The 12,149-nt window shown below is 37.1% G+C and overlaps 1 protein-coding gene across 1 annotated transcript in view; it reads left to right on the forward strand.

Moving 5' to 3' along the window:
• Positions 1–12,149, forward strand: part of WDR72 (WD repeat domain 72) — a 210,523-nt gene that overhangs the window by 54,308 nt on the left and 144,066 nt on the right. The gene's annotated exons all lie outside the window — the stretch shown is intronic.

The following is a 12,149-nucleotide window of genomic DNA, read 5'->3' on the forward strand; positions in this document are numbered from 1 at the left end:
CAGGCTCTGAGTTGTCAGCACAGAGCCCAACGTGGGGCTCGAACTCATGGACTGTGACATCATGGCCTGACCTGAAATCGGACGCTTAACTGACTGAGCCACCCAGTGGCCCCTTACTTTTGACATTTTAAACCAATATTGTGAAAAAAAGGCTGGTTCACCACCTTTCCCCAGACTGCTAAAGGGGTTCATGGCATAAAAAGAAGTTAAGAGCTTTCTGTATGTGTATGATACACATACATATATCAGAGCAAAAATACAATAAGTAATTTAACCTTATTAAATCAAATCCAACAATGAACACTGTATCACTGAAGAGTAGCATATAAGGCTCATTGTATATTTTTACATTGATATAAATTATTACATTACATTATTAGACACATTTAAATGAACACACACACAAACACACGTGAATGCATGCTCACACCTCCTACACTAAACACACACACACACACACACACACACACACACAGAGTAGTCTTCTATAATTCTAGCTAGTGAACATAGATCTCTAGTTTGGTGAAATTATATAAATGTTAATTTGATCTTATAATTTCACAATCTTTTCAAAGTGAGGAAATTCCACAGATGTAGAAAAATTCAAGAGAAAATGTTATCTACATGAGGTAGTTTCTACTGTGCTCTTTAAAATCTAGATATCGCATTGAAAGGTTATTAAAATAAACACAAATAATTTTTCCCCAAATTTGAATTTGCTTCTTTGTCAATTCTTACTAGTTATAAACATTTGAACAATTATCTACATTTTATTACAGAATTATACTTCCTATGAACATGGTTCTATATTATTTTTAGATATTCCTGACTTATTTTTAAAAATCTACATTATATGATGAATTGTTATCTGGTAAAACACATACACAGGTGTTTATGTGTATGTATATGTGTGTCCCTTTTAATTAAGGTATTATTCAACCTACCTTTTTTTTTTCAATCTCCTATCATGTTAATATGTATTAGGCATATTGTTGTGATATTTGCAGGATATCTTTGGAACATTTTGTATGCTCCGAAACTTATATGAAAATCAATACAGTCTCATTCAAATGATAAAGCTAAATATTTTTTTCTCTTAAAGTTACTTTGACCAATTAAGTAGTACCCTTAACTGCCTTATTGTTTACCTTGTCAATTGCTATCTTCCTGGGTTTTACTTTGGTAAAGAAAATACTTGCTATTACCACTTTTAGCTGATTTCTGCAGTCTAAATACACTTTTGGATCAAGTGCTTGTTGGATACTTCTGTTACATATCTGACTTTAATGTTCTCAGGAGCTTATTCCACAGCAGCAGAACACATCGGGATGGTTGCTCTGTGGCTCCTCCTTAGTTTGGCCCCTTCTGCAAGCATTTTATATGGACACCTGGAACGTTAGTGGGTTTCACAGCTGCCATATTTGGCAAAATAAACCCAAAGGAGCCATCTGCCCCTCCTCATGCTGCCTTTCAATTCCCTAGCAACTTCCCAGTAGCCAGCTGCCACAGAAATGATTGGAAAGCAAGACTCAGTGGACTGTAATGATTGTTATTCTCTGGGAAAGTAGGTTCTCTGATCTTGCTAAAAGATAAAGGATATTGGATGCACTTTATTCATCTGAATGTATCAATAATATCCAACCTCTGCCACTAACTTGTTAGGATTTGATGGGAAGAGCCTTTTATGTTTCTAGGGATGAATCAGGTGAAAACGAAATCCAAAGGTCAAATCCTTGACTAGGAGTGGTGAGCAGAGAAGTTGACTGTGGGAATGCCAGATTTTATCTTGTGTGCTATAGAAAACGTTGGTTGCTAATTTCAGCCTGTCAAAAAGTCCTGGGCATGGATTGGTCCACTATTTTCCCCAGTCCTTTTCACATTCAAGTGCATGTGGATTCCATTCCCCCTCTACATCCACGTGCTGAGAAGACAAAGAGCTTTTTGCAGCCACTTGGAAGCATCAGAGTAACAGAAGCTCCATTGAGGGACACAGGATGTCATCTTATAGTTAGTTCATCATTTAAGTGGATAGCAAATCATTTTTGCAAATTTAGTTAAATGATTTGGATAAAGTCTTTTATTTATCCATTTGGATAAAGACTTTATCCAAATCATTTAACTAAATGATAGATCAGAACTGAGAACATTTAGGGCTTAGGATTCTAGGAAAGTAACTGGAATAAGAAGATTTGACACACACACACACACACACACACACACACACACAAAGATTTGACAAAACAATTTACTTTGAAGCCATGATTTGCACTGGAGGTTTAACTTTTTTTTAATCATCACATTTTTCTTACTTCCAGAAGCATCATTTGTAAGTCTAGTTTGAACACCCCATTGTTAATATGTTCCTTATTTTATGGCCATAATTTTTTATTAATTTTGTTGTCTCCATTTCTTACAACTATGACCATTCCCCCAAAATTGGTCTATTAGCAAAGCTATCCATCATCACTGATTTCATAAAGAAGTTGTGTTTTCTTTAAAGCACTTGATTTAAAAGAATCTTTAGCATATCACAATTTAATTTAGATGACAGAGAAAAAACAATCGGTACAACCTGAGGTTTGGAATTAGATGACTTAGCTTACCTGTATAGAAAAAAGGAGAAGTCAAATGCATGATGTGATATCCTATGTTATCGTAAACTGAATATCCTAGCAACTCATCTCAGAGATTATCTGTTTCATTACTTCTGGCCTCCTGGCTACTGATTATTTTCAGTACAGCTTCACATTCTTTTTGCCACAATTTAAAATCTCAAAAGCTCTGAAAAAAGTGTTTTTTATTAGTTTGTGGTAAAGCAACAAAACCAAATCTTAACTCACATGAGGTTATTTATTCCACTGAGTGTAAATATTCTTTTTTTTCTGCAGATAAATGACTTGTTTGATTACTGTCTGCTCTACAAGACTCTCCTACAGCTATTTAACAATAAACATATGTGCATTATCTTATCTCTCCAAAATCAAAAAAATCCTGAATTCTAAAACCTTGTGGATCTAAATGTTTTGGATAAGGAATTGTGAGCTTCTATTATCTTTGTCATTCTCCCCAAAGTAAATGATAGTTTCCTACAAATTGCCATCTACACCCTGTGTCTTTGCTTTCTTGTCTCCCCTTTATTGAACGTATTTTAATCTGGCTTTTGTCTACACTATTCCTCTTCTTGAGGTTCCCTCACTGCCAGGTTCAGTTGTCATCCTCTGGGTGGCAGGTACTTGACTTCTCTGCAGTCACTGTCACCAATGTCCTTCTTGTCTCTTTCTCTCCACCCGCAGCCTTCCATGGCATCCCCTTCCCCTAATAACCAACAGTGCCTGTTTCTCAGGTTGTGCTGATTCCTCAAGCCCTCTCTATCATTCCCTCTGTCTCTTCTCAGTGTACTTATCTTTTTGTTTGTATTTTCCTTGAGCTGTCTCATCAACAGAGTTGCTTTTTGTGTGTGTGGTGAAATATATATAATATAAAATTTGCTATTTTAACAGTTTTTCAGTGCACCATTTAGTGGCATTAAGTGCATTCACATTGTTGTGCAACCATCACCACCATTCATGTCTGGAACATTTTCATCTTCCCCAAGTGAAATTCTGTATCCATTAAGAAATAAGTTCCCACTCCTTCCTCCCCTCAGCTCTTGACCATCATCATTCTACTTTCTCTCTATATAAATTTGATTACTCATATAAGTAGAATCATACTTATATGATATAAGATATAAGTAGAATCATACAATATTTGTGGGGTTTTTTTGTGACTGGTTTATTTCACCTAGCATAGTGTCCTCAAGGTTCATCTGTGTTGTAACACGTGTCAGATCACTCTCTATTTTTAAGGCTGAATAATGTTCCATTGTTATCTTCTAATTTAGAATCTAATTCTAATTCACTGAGTAAGATAATGGCTGATGCCAGAAGACCTATCTATATTCTTTAATATATAAATATATATTTATATATAATGGAATATTACACAGCCATAAAAAAGGATGAGATCATGCTATCTGTGACAGCATGGATGGACCTATAGAGTACTATGCTAAGTGAAATGAGTCAGACTGAGAAAGACAAACACTGTATAATTTCACTCATATGTTAATTCTAAAAAAAGAAATTGAATACACAAACAAAAAGCAGAATCAGACCTATAAATATACAGAACAAATTCATTTGCCATAGGAGAGGGAGATAGGGAGATGAGCAAAATGGGTGAAGGGGAGTGGGAGATACAGGCCTCCAGTTATGGAATAAATAAGTCATGGGAATAAAAGCCACAGCATAAAAAATATAATCAGTGATATTTTAATAGTGATGTGTAGTGTTAGATGGTAGCTACACATTCAGTGAGCATAGCATGACTTATAAATTTGTCTAATCACTATGTTGGACACTGTCAACTCTACTCAAATTAAAAAAATAAACATATTCTGGCTAAAGGATAAGGAAATGGTTCTATGTAGTTAGGAATCCACCAAAAGCCCCTGGCTATGTAAGAAACCTAAACAGTTCATTTGATGACAGTCCTGATCAGTAATCTCAGAGGGAATTACTGTTTCCTGGGCCCAATACTATTAACAGTGTCTGGTGATGAACTTTGATCATTGAAAGATAAATTATATGGTGCATTTTGTAAGCCTCCAGTAAAGCATGGAATTATATATTTCAGAGGCGCCAAGAACGTTTAAAAATAAAATGGTTTAGAGACATAGATTTAGACATAGATTTAGATTGGGGTTTTTATTATCTTTTGCATAAACTATTGAAAATTTCCTAACTGATTACCTTGTCAGTCAAACTCTTCAATTCTCTTCTCCATATTGCCAGCCAAACATTACCTACTTTATTATTATTATTATTATTATTATTATTATTATTATTTGAGAGAGAGAGAGAGAAAGAGGGCCTGGGATCCCTGGGATCATGACAGGAGCTGAAATCAAGTGTTGGCCACTCAATTGACTGAACCCCCAGGCACCCCAAACATTATCTACTATTTTAGACTCAGCGTTAGGGCACCTGGGTAGCTTGGTTGGTTGATGTCCAACTTCAGCTCAGGTCATGATCTGCTGGTTTGTGAGGCTGAGACTTTCATTGGGCTCTCTGCTGCCAGCACAGAGTCTGCTTTGGATCCTCTGTCCCCCTCTCTCTCTGCCCCTCCTCTGCTCATGCTGTCTCTGTCTCAAAAATAAATAAATAAGTAAATAAAATAAAACATAAAAAAAAAAAAAAAACCCTCAATGTTGAACATGCTAGTGCTCATGGTCTGTGGTGGAGCCTGGAGCCTGCTACAGAGTCTGTGTCTCCCTCTCTCTCTGCCCCTCTCCTGCTTACACTCTCTCTCTGAAAAATAAAATAAAAACATAAAAATAAATAAAATTAAATAGAAGTTAAATAAGATGTATATTAAGTGCTAAGCAAAGTGCTTTAGCACTTAAAAAGCCTCAGTGGTAGCTAATAGTAATTATGGTGATAATGATGATAAAGAGGAGGAAAAATATGTATCTTACATATGATTTTTTCCAAAATAATTGAGTGCTTTTTAAAGTTTATTTATTTCTTTTTGAGAGAGAAAGAGCGAGCAGGAGACAGGCAGAGAGAGAATCCCAAGCAGGCTCCAATTGTCTGTGCAGAGCCCAGTGCAGGGCTCAAACTCAGGAACCATGAGATCATGATCTAAGCCAAAATCAAGAGTCAGACATTTAATAGACTGGGTCACCTAAGCACCCCTAAAAGGCATTTTTTTTCATGTGTTATATGATTGTTTATTACCAGCTATTTAACAAATACCTTCATGGCTCCTAATAGAGCATGAGGATGAGAGAAGGGGTTATTTAAAAAGAAGTAAATGTCTAACCAGTCTTCACATTTATTAGTTTTTATGACTTGATGACTCTATGTGACTAGTTTATGAAGCAGGAAATTTCACATGAAATAATTGAAAAAAGAAAAACAAATTTGAGGTCTAAATCTGGTCCAAAGTAAAAGCACTGCTGCAAATCCTAATTGTATTAGCTTTCTGTTGCCGTGTAACAAATTTCCACAAATTTACTCACTTAAAGCAACGTCCATTTACAGTCTTGGTTCATACGTAGGAAGCCAAAGTGAGATCAGCTAGGTTCTCTGCTTGGTCACAGGCCAAATTCAAGGTTCAGCCACCTGGGATCTCAGCTGGAAGCCCTGGGGAACAACTCACTCACTTTCAAGCTCATTCAGATCCTTGGCAGATCTTTATGGCTGTAGGTCTGAGGTCCTTGCTGGTTGTTCACCAGCTGTCACTGTCTAGAGGCCACTCTGACCTTTGTATGTGGCCTTCTCCATCTTCAAACCAGTAATGACACTTTGGATCCCTCTAATGCTTTAAATCTCTCTGACTTCCCCCTCGATTCACCAGCTAGAGAAAATTCTCTGCTTTTAAAAGTCTCACCTAAATAGGCCTGACCCACCTGAATAATCTCCCTATTTTAAGGTCAGCTGATTAGAAGCCTTAATTTTATTTGCCGTGTCACAACATAATCATTGTAGTGCTATTCCATCATAGTCACCAGGGAGGGCATCACATGAAGATCTGGTCACTGGGGATTATTCTTAGAATTCTGCCTGTCATATTGGTGTTCAGGTAGGATTCTTTCTGGAGGTTCCCATGGCCGAGTGAGTCCATGGGATAGAAGATTGAAGAGATGGGAAAAGATTATTGGGTAAAGGAACAGGGAATGAAATTTTACAGATGGCCTGGGGAGCCAGGACTATAGTGAGGGTACACAGAGCATTGGTGCTTTCGAACTAAACCCTGACACGACTGCTGGAGCTCTGATCACCCATTATTTGCCTCAGGGAAAGACTGCCATGTCCCAAAGGGAAAATTGATTGCAATTAAATGCTTTTGCCTCCCAGCTCCACTGTACCCACCCCCCTAAAAAAGAAGACTTTTCATATGCCCTCACCCATTATCCAGCACCTTTTTCAGGAGACTGTAACCCATTTTTTTCTTTCCCAATATAATTCCTCTATCCAGGGAAAATTCCAGATCAACTCAGCAAGATATTTACCTAAGTGAAGAAATGATAGAATCAAATCTCATCAAGGATATTGTATCCTCTAATTAACTTAACCTTCCACCAAGAGCATGAGAGGGGAAAAAAAAACTATTCTTGAAATATTTTAAAATTAAAGAATACACATACCAGCTTTAAAAAAAATCAAAACAGAGTGAATGACATTTTGCAAAACTCAGAAGCAGTACAATTTTAATGTTTTGTATATGATGGGTAATTATAAACTTAAATACATTCTTCACATCATAATACACAAACACTTTTCTGTGACTATCACCTCTTAAATTGTAAATTGTATTAAGTTTAGAGTGAGGTTACAAATTCAGTTAGTCATAGGAGATTCTATGGTGTTAGCACATGTTTAAGTAAATACCTTGTAAAGAGAATGTTAGTTTAAAATTTATTTAAAATGAATTCATTATTTGTATTCTGTATACATCTCAGCAACCATACACCCTTGTGTGTGTCAAGCCTTTTTTTTCTTTCAGCCCACCCCCACCCCTTTATTCTGTTTTTCTGGAGGTCAGCGGTCAGGATTCAATGTGAGAGTTGAGTGTGGCCCAGCTGATAAGTCCCAGTATTGCTCTGAATATGCTGGAGGCAGTGACAGAGCTGGGGTTAAGGTCGTGGTGGTCAGGGACTTTGTAAAAATGTATATAGCCTTCAGGTGTAGAAGTTTGACTCCAAGCCAATTGTAAGTCTGTTATCATATTAGGACCTCTATATGGAACAAAATGAGCCACATCCTTGACAACCTATTTTACAGCTGAATATATTTTATTCAAGTATATTGAGGAGTGACCGTGTGTACCTTTATGCCTAATTTAATGTTTTCAGGTCCTTTCCTTTTCCCCACCCTTCCTTTACTTTCTAGTTAGCTACGTTTGATACCTTCAGGATTCTCCATCTCTGGTCAGAATCTCCATCAGTTATACATTTTCTGGAGTAAGATGCAATAATTGTGAAATGGTTTTGTTAGTAAGGGGACACCCAGTCCATCTCCATACTCTTCTGTGAAAAAAGGCAATGAACTTCGTGTGTAACAAGATAAATGATAAATCTTACAACAGACCCAGTGGTCAAATTCCTTGATAAGTGGATTTTGATGACAGCTGTCAGTTAGCTGTTTTGCTGAAACCTGATTTCATGAATTTGACTGCTAAATTTGATAATGAGGCCTTTTTTTTTTTTTTTTTACTATATTCTGTTTTAGAGATAGGTACTCTGAAATATTTCTGTCCTGTCTCTCACAGCCCAATATCGTGGTGGAATCAGTTATAAAATGCTGGCCTGAAAAGAGACTTAATTCTATAATGTATCCACGTACATATTTTTTGTTTTTGTTGTAAGCGTTCTTCATGTAAGTACAATTTATATTCACTGCTAATTCCATAATAGGAATTATTTACCAAATTTTGATTTTTCACAATCCCACAGTAAGCTGAATACTTAATTGAAAATGTTTTTAGGAGTACCTGGGTGTCTCAGTGAGTTAAGCATCTGACTCTTGATCTTGGCTCAGGTTTTGATCTTGGGGTCATGAGTTCAAGCCTCATGCTGGGTTCTGTGCTACAAGTGGAGACTATTTAACCAAAAAGAAAAAAAAGTTTTTATTTTTTGGTGAAACAAATTGTTTAAGATTTGTAGGTTTAACTGATGGTTACCGATGGTGGTGGTACTTAGATGAAGGGGATTATGAGTACAGTTATTCTGATGAACACTGACTAATCCACACAATTGTTAAATCACTATATTGCACACCTAATATGAACTAATTTAATTTATGTTAATTATACTGGAATTAAAATAAAAAACACAATAAAATTTGTAGGTTTACAATATATATGGTTTTAGTGGCCTGGGAGGATTTTATGTTCCTGTAGTAATTTTATTCTGAGGAAAATGTTCTCCTGCATTGTTCTGAGGAAAAGCACTATGGATTATAGTAAGTTAGTCACTGTGTCACATTTATTTACGTGTAACTTTAAGTAAATAAAATGTTTCCGTACATTGTGATACAATATTACTCTATCTGGGTATTATTTTTGAATCAATTTATTTCTGATCATTTGCAGATAGATTCATCAAGTGACTATGATTTCTTTTTTAATGATTTCTGTTCCTTTTGGGATAGTAGCTATTCCTTTTCCCACTGATTTAGTGGGTCTAATTATTAAGTATTAGGATAGAATTTGGCTGGTTGGAGATTTAAAATAAGTAATTGAAAACTATCCATTAATTGGTAATAGGCCACGATAATTTTGTTGATCTTGGAAAGTAACTATTAGTGAAAGCTGAAATAGCTGTTTAGATAGAAGATAGCAAATATTAAAAATATGGGCCAGTGCTCACTTCGGCAGCACATATACTAAAAATATGGGCCAATTACAAGAGACATAAAATCAAAGGAGCAAGTTTTGATTATTTGGAAAGGAATTAACGGTTGGAATATTACTATTCCTTCTTCCCTTTCTTTACATAGACATTCAACTCTGTTACATCTTTAAGCCATATTTTATCATCTGAAAGTATTCTCTTTACTCTGCCTTGCTCTTCTCCCACAACTGAAAGCAGCATCCTTCATGGTAACACATCTTGCTTTAAGATAGCTTGGTACTTCAAAATCAAATTTCATAACAGGCACATCACAAAGTGATTATTTGCCATATATTAAAACTCATATATCAAAACAGGCAAAAAAGAAACCCTATAGGTATCCTATATGCATCGAGAATCCTAATGCATTTATTTATTTTTTTTAAGTTTATTTATTTATTTTGAGAGAGAGAGAGAGAGCAGGGGAGGGGCAGAGAGAGAATCCCAAGCAGGCTCCGCATTGTCAGTGTAGAGCCCGATGTGGGGCTCAGGCTTCTGAACCATGAGATCATGACCTGAGCCGAAATCAAGAGTCAGACACTTAACCAACTGAGCCAGCCAGGTGCCCCTGCAATGCTAATGCATTTAAAATATGGCTGTCCCAGGGTGCCTGGGTGGCGCAGTCGGTTAAGCATCCGACTTCAGCCAGGTCACGATCTCGCGGTCTGTGAGTTCGAGCCCCGCGTCAGGCTCTGGGCTGATGGCTCAGAACCTGGAGCCTGTTTCCGATTCTGTGTCTCCCTCTCTCTCTGCCCCTCCCCCGTTCATGCTCTGTCTCTCTCTGTCCCAAAAATAAATAAAAAACGTTGAAAAAAAAATTAAAAAAAAATATGGCTGTCCTTTAGAAACATACTGATTTACAACGGTTTCTGAGTCTTCCTCTTTTCCTCTTCTTTCCTCTTTGTGTACAGAAATTTCTAAAGGTTTTATGCTGGTGTCTTGATACATCTCACTGCAAACTCTCCTGGAGATGATACTCTTTCGTTGAGATTTAGTCCGCACCCAGTTGCTGCTCATGCCTCAGCCTTTGTCTCTGTGCTTCTACCACTACCTGGAACTCTACACTGTTAACTTTACATATCTGTTTGGATGTTCTTCAACTCGGCCTTTTCAACAACAGAAGAAACATCTCTGTTCCCTCTTTATTAGGTCCTTCAGGTAGCTAGGAAGCAGTTTGAAGCCGAATTAAGTTGGTTTTATCAGAAAGAATTACTTATTGTAAGGACTCAGGGGTGTGCTGCAGAGACTTCAGAGGAGCAATAGTCCTTAGAAAGGACTAAACACAGAACTAGAAAGTTGAGGGTCTGTCTCTCTCTCCCTCTCTCTGCCTCCCTTTTCTTCCCTCTCTGTGCATTTTCTGTCTCTTCCTGTGCATTTTCTTAGTCTTTTCTCTCTGTATTCTAGCATATTCTGCTCCTTAGTCCATGGAGCATGAAATGACCACTCCATAAATCAACATGTTGCATTTGGAGACTGATTCGCTGTTTCCAGTTCCAAATTCTCGAGGCATCAGGAAGGACCTGGCAACATAGTGGAGAGGTAGGGCAGGTACCAGGCATGTGAATGACACACTGTTCCCAGGGCTGACAATCTCTTGGTGCTGGGGTCAGCGTTTATAATGAGTATAGTTTGGCATTAACTCCTGTCACACTGGACCCTGTTATGGTCTGATGCCTTCATAGCCTTCTCCTTCCACTGCTATAGGGAAAGGGTAACATTTAACTTATTCATTCGGTGAACAGGTATTGAGCCCTGCTTTGTTGCAAGCTCTCATAGAATATATACTTGCCAAAATGTGTATCTATGTATCTATCTATATTGATATCTAGATATATATAGATATCTAGATATAAATATCTAGATATCTAGATATAGATAGATATTGATATTGATATTGATATAGATAGATAGATAGATAGATAGATATATCTATATCAATATCTACCTATCTATCTATCTATTATCTGGTAAGGAGGCAGCCCTGAATTTAAGTAAGCAAATAAAATACACCAATTACAAATGTGTTAAGTTCTGTAAAATAAAGGGAAGAAGCTGACATAGAAAACAATGCAAGAGAGGATAAGGATTTTCTTTAGAAGGCATCTCTGAGGAGGTGAGATATTCAGCTAATACTTAAAGAATGGCTAGACCTAGCAGGCAAGGATTTGTTTATTCCAAGGATGATTTTAAAAAGATCTGATTTGTGAGCAAGGGGAGGATGACATGGGAGGAATCAGAGGCAAGAATATGACTTATAGGTCAAGGAGTTTGGATTTAATCCCAAGTGTAGCCACAGTAAAAAATCATTAGCCAGGTTGCTGATGTCATATAATCCATTAAGAAGTATTTATCTATCCTTTAATTTAGGCCAGACTTCAGCCTGGTTTACTAAAGAGGATTAAAAAATAAGTCAAATATATAATCCTACTGATTGTGATTATAACCTAGCCTGAGAAACAAGGCTGATTGAAGAGAGATTTGAGTCGCAGGTAGGAGACAGTGGGGGCCCACTGTGGTCATATGCCCAGTGACCTCAGGCCTGGGTGTCAGGCAGATCCCAGAGCCACAGAGCCAAGAAAATTTGTTAAACTGCTCACAAAGGTCTGAATGAGAACTTGTCATGTGTCAGAGGGGGGCTATCATGTAGCACAGCATACACTGTGTGCCAGAACCTTCTAAGCCTTTTAAAATATCTACTCAATGGGCACCT

This window comes from Panthera leo, chromosome B3 (genome assembly GCF_018350215.1).
Source record: "Panthera leo isolate Ple1 chromosome B3, P.leo_Ple1_pat1.1, whole genome shotgun sequence".
Classification (NCBI taxonomy): domain Eukaryota; kingdom Metazoa; phylum Chordata; class Mammalia; order Carnivora; family Felidae; genus Panthera; species Panthera leo.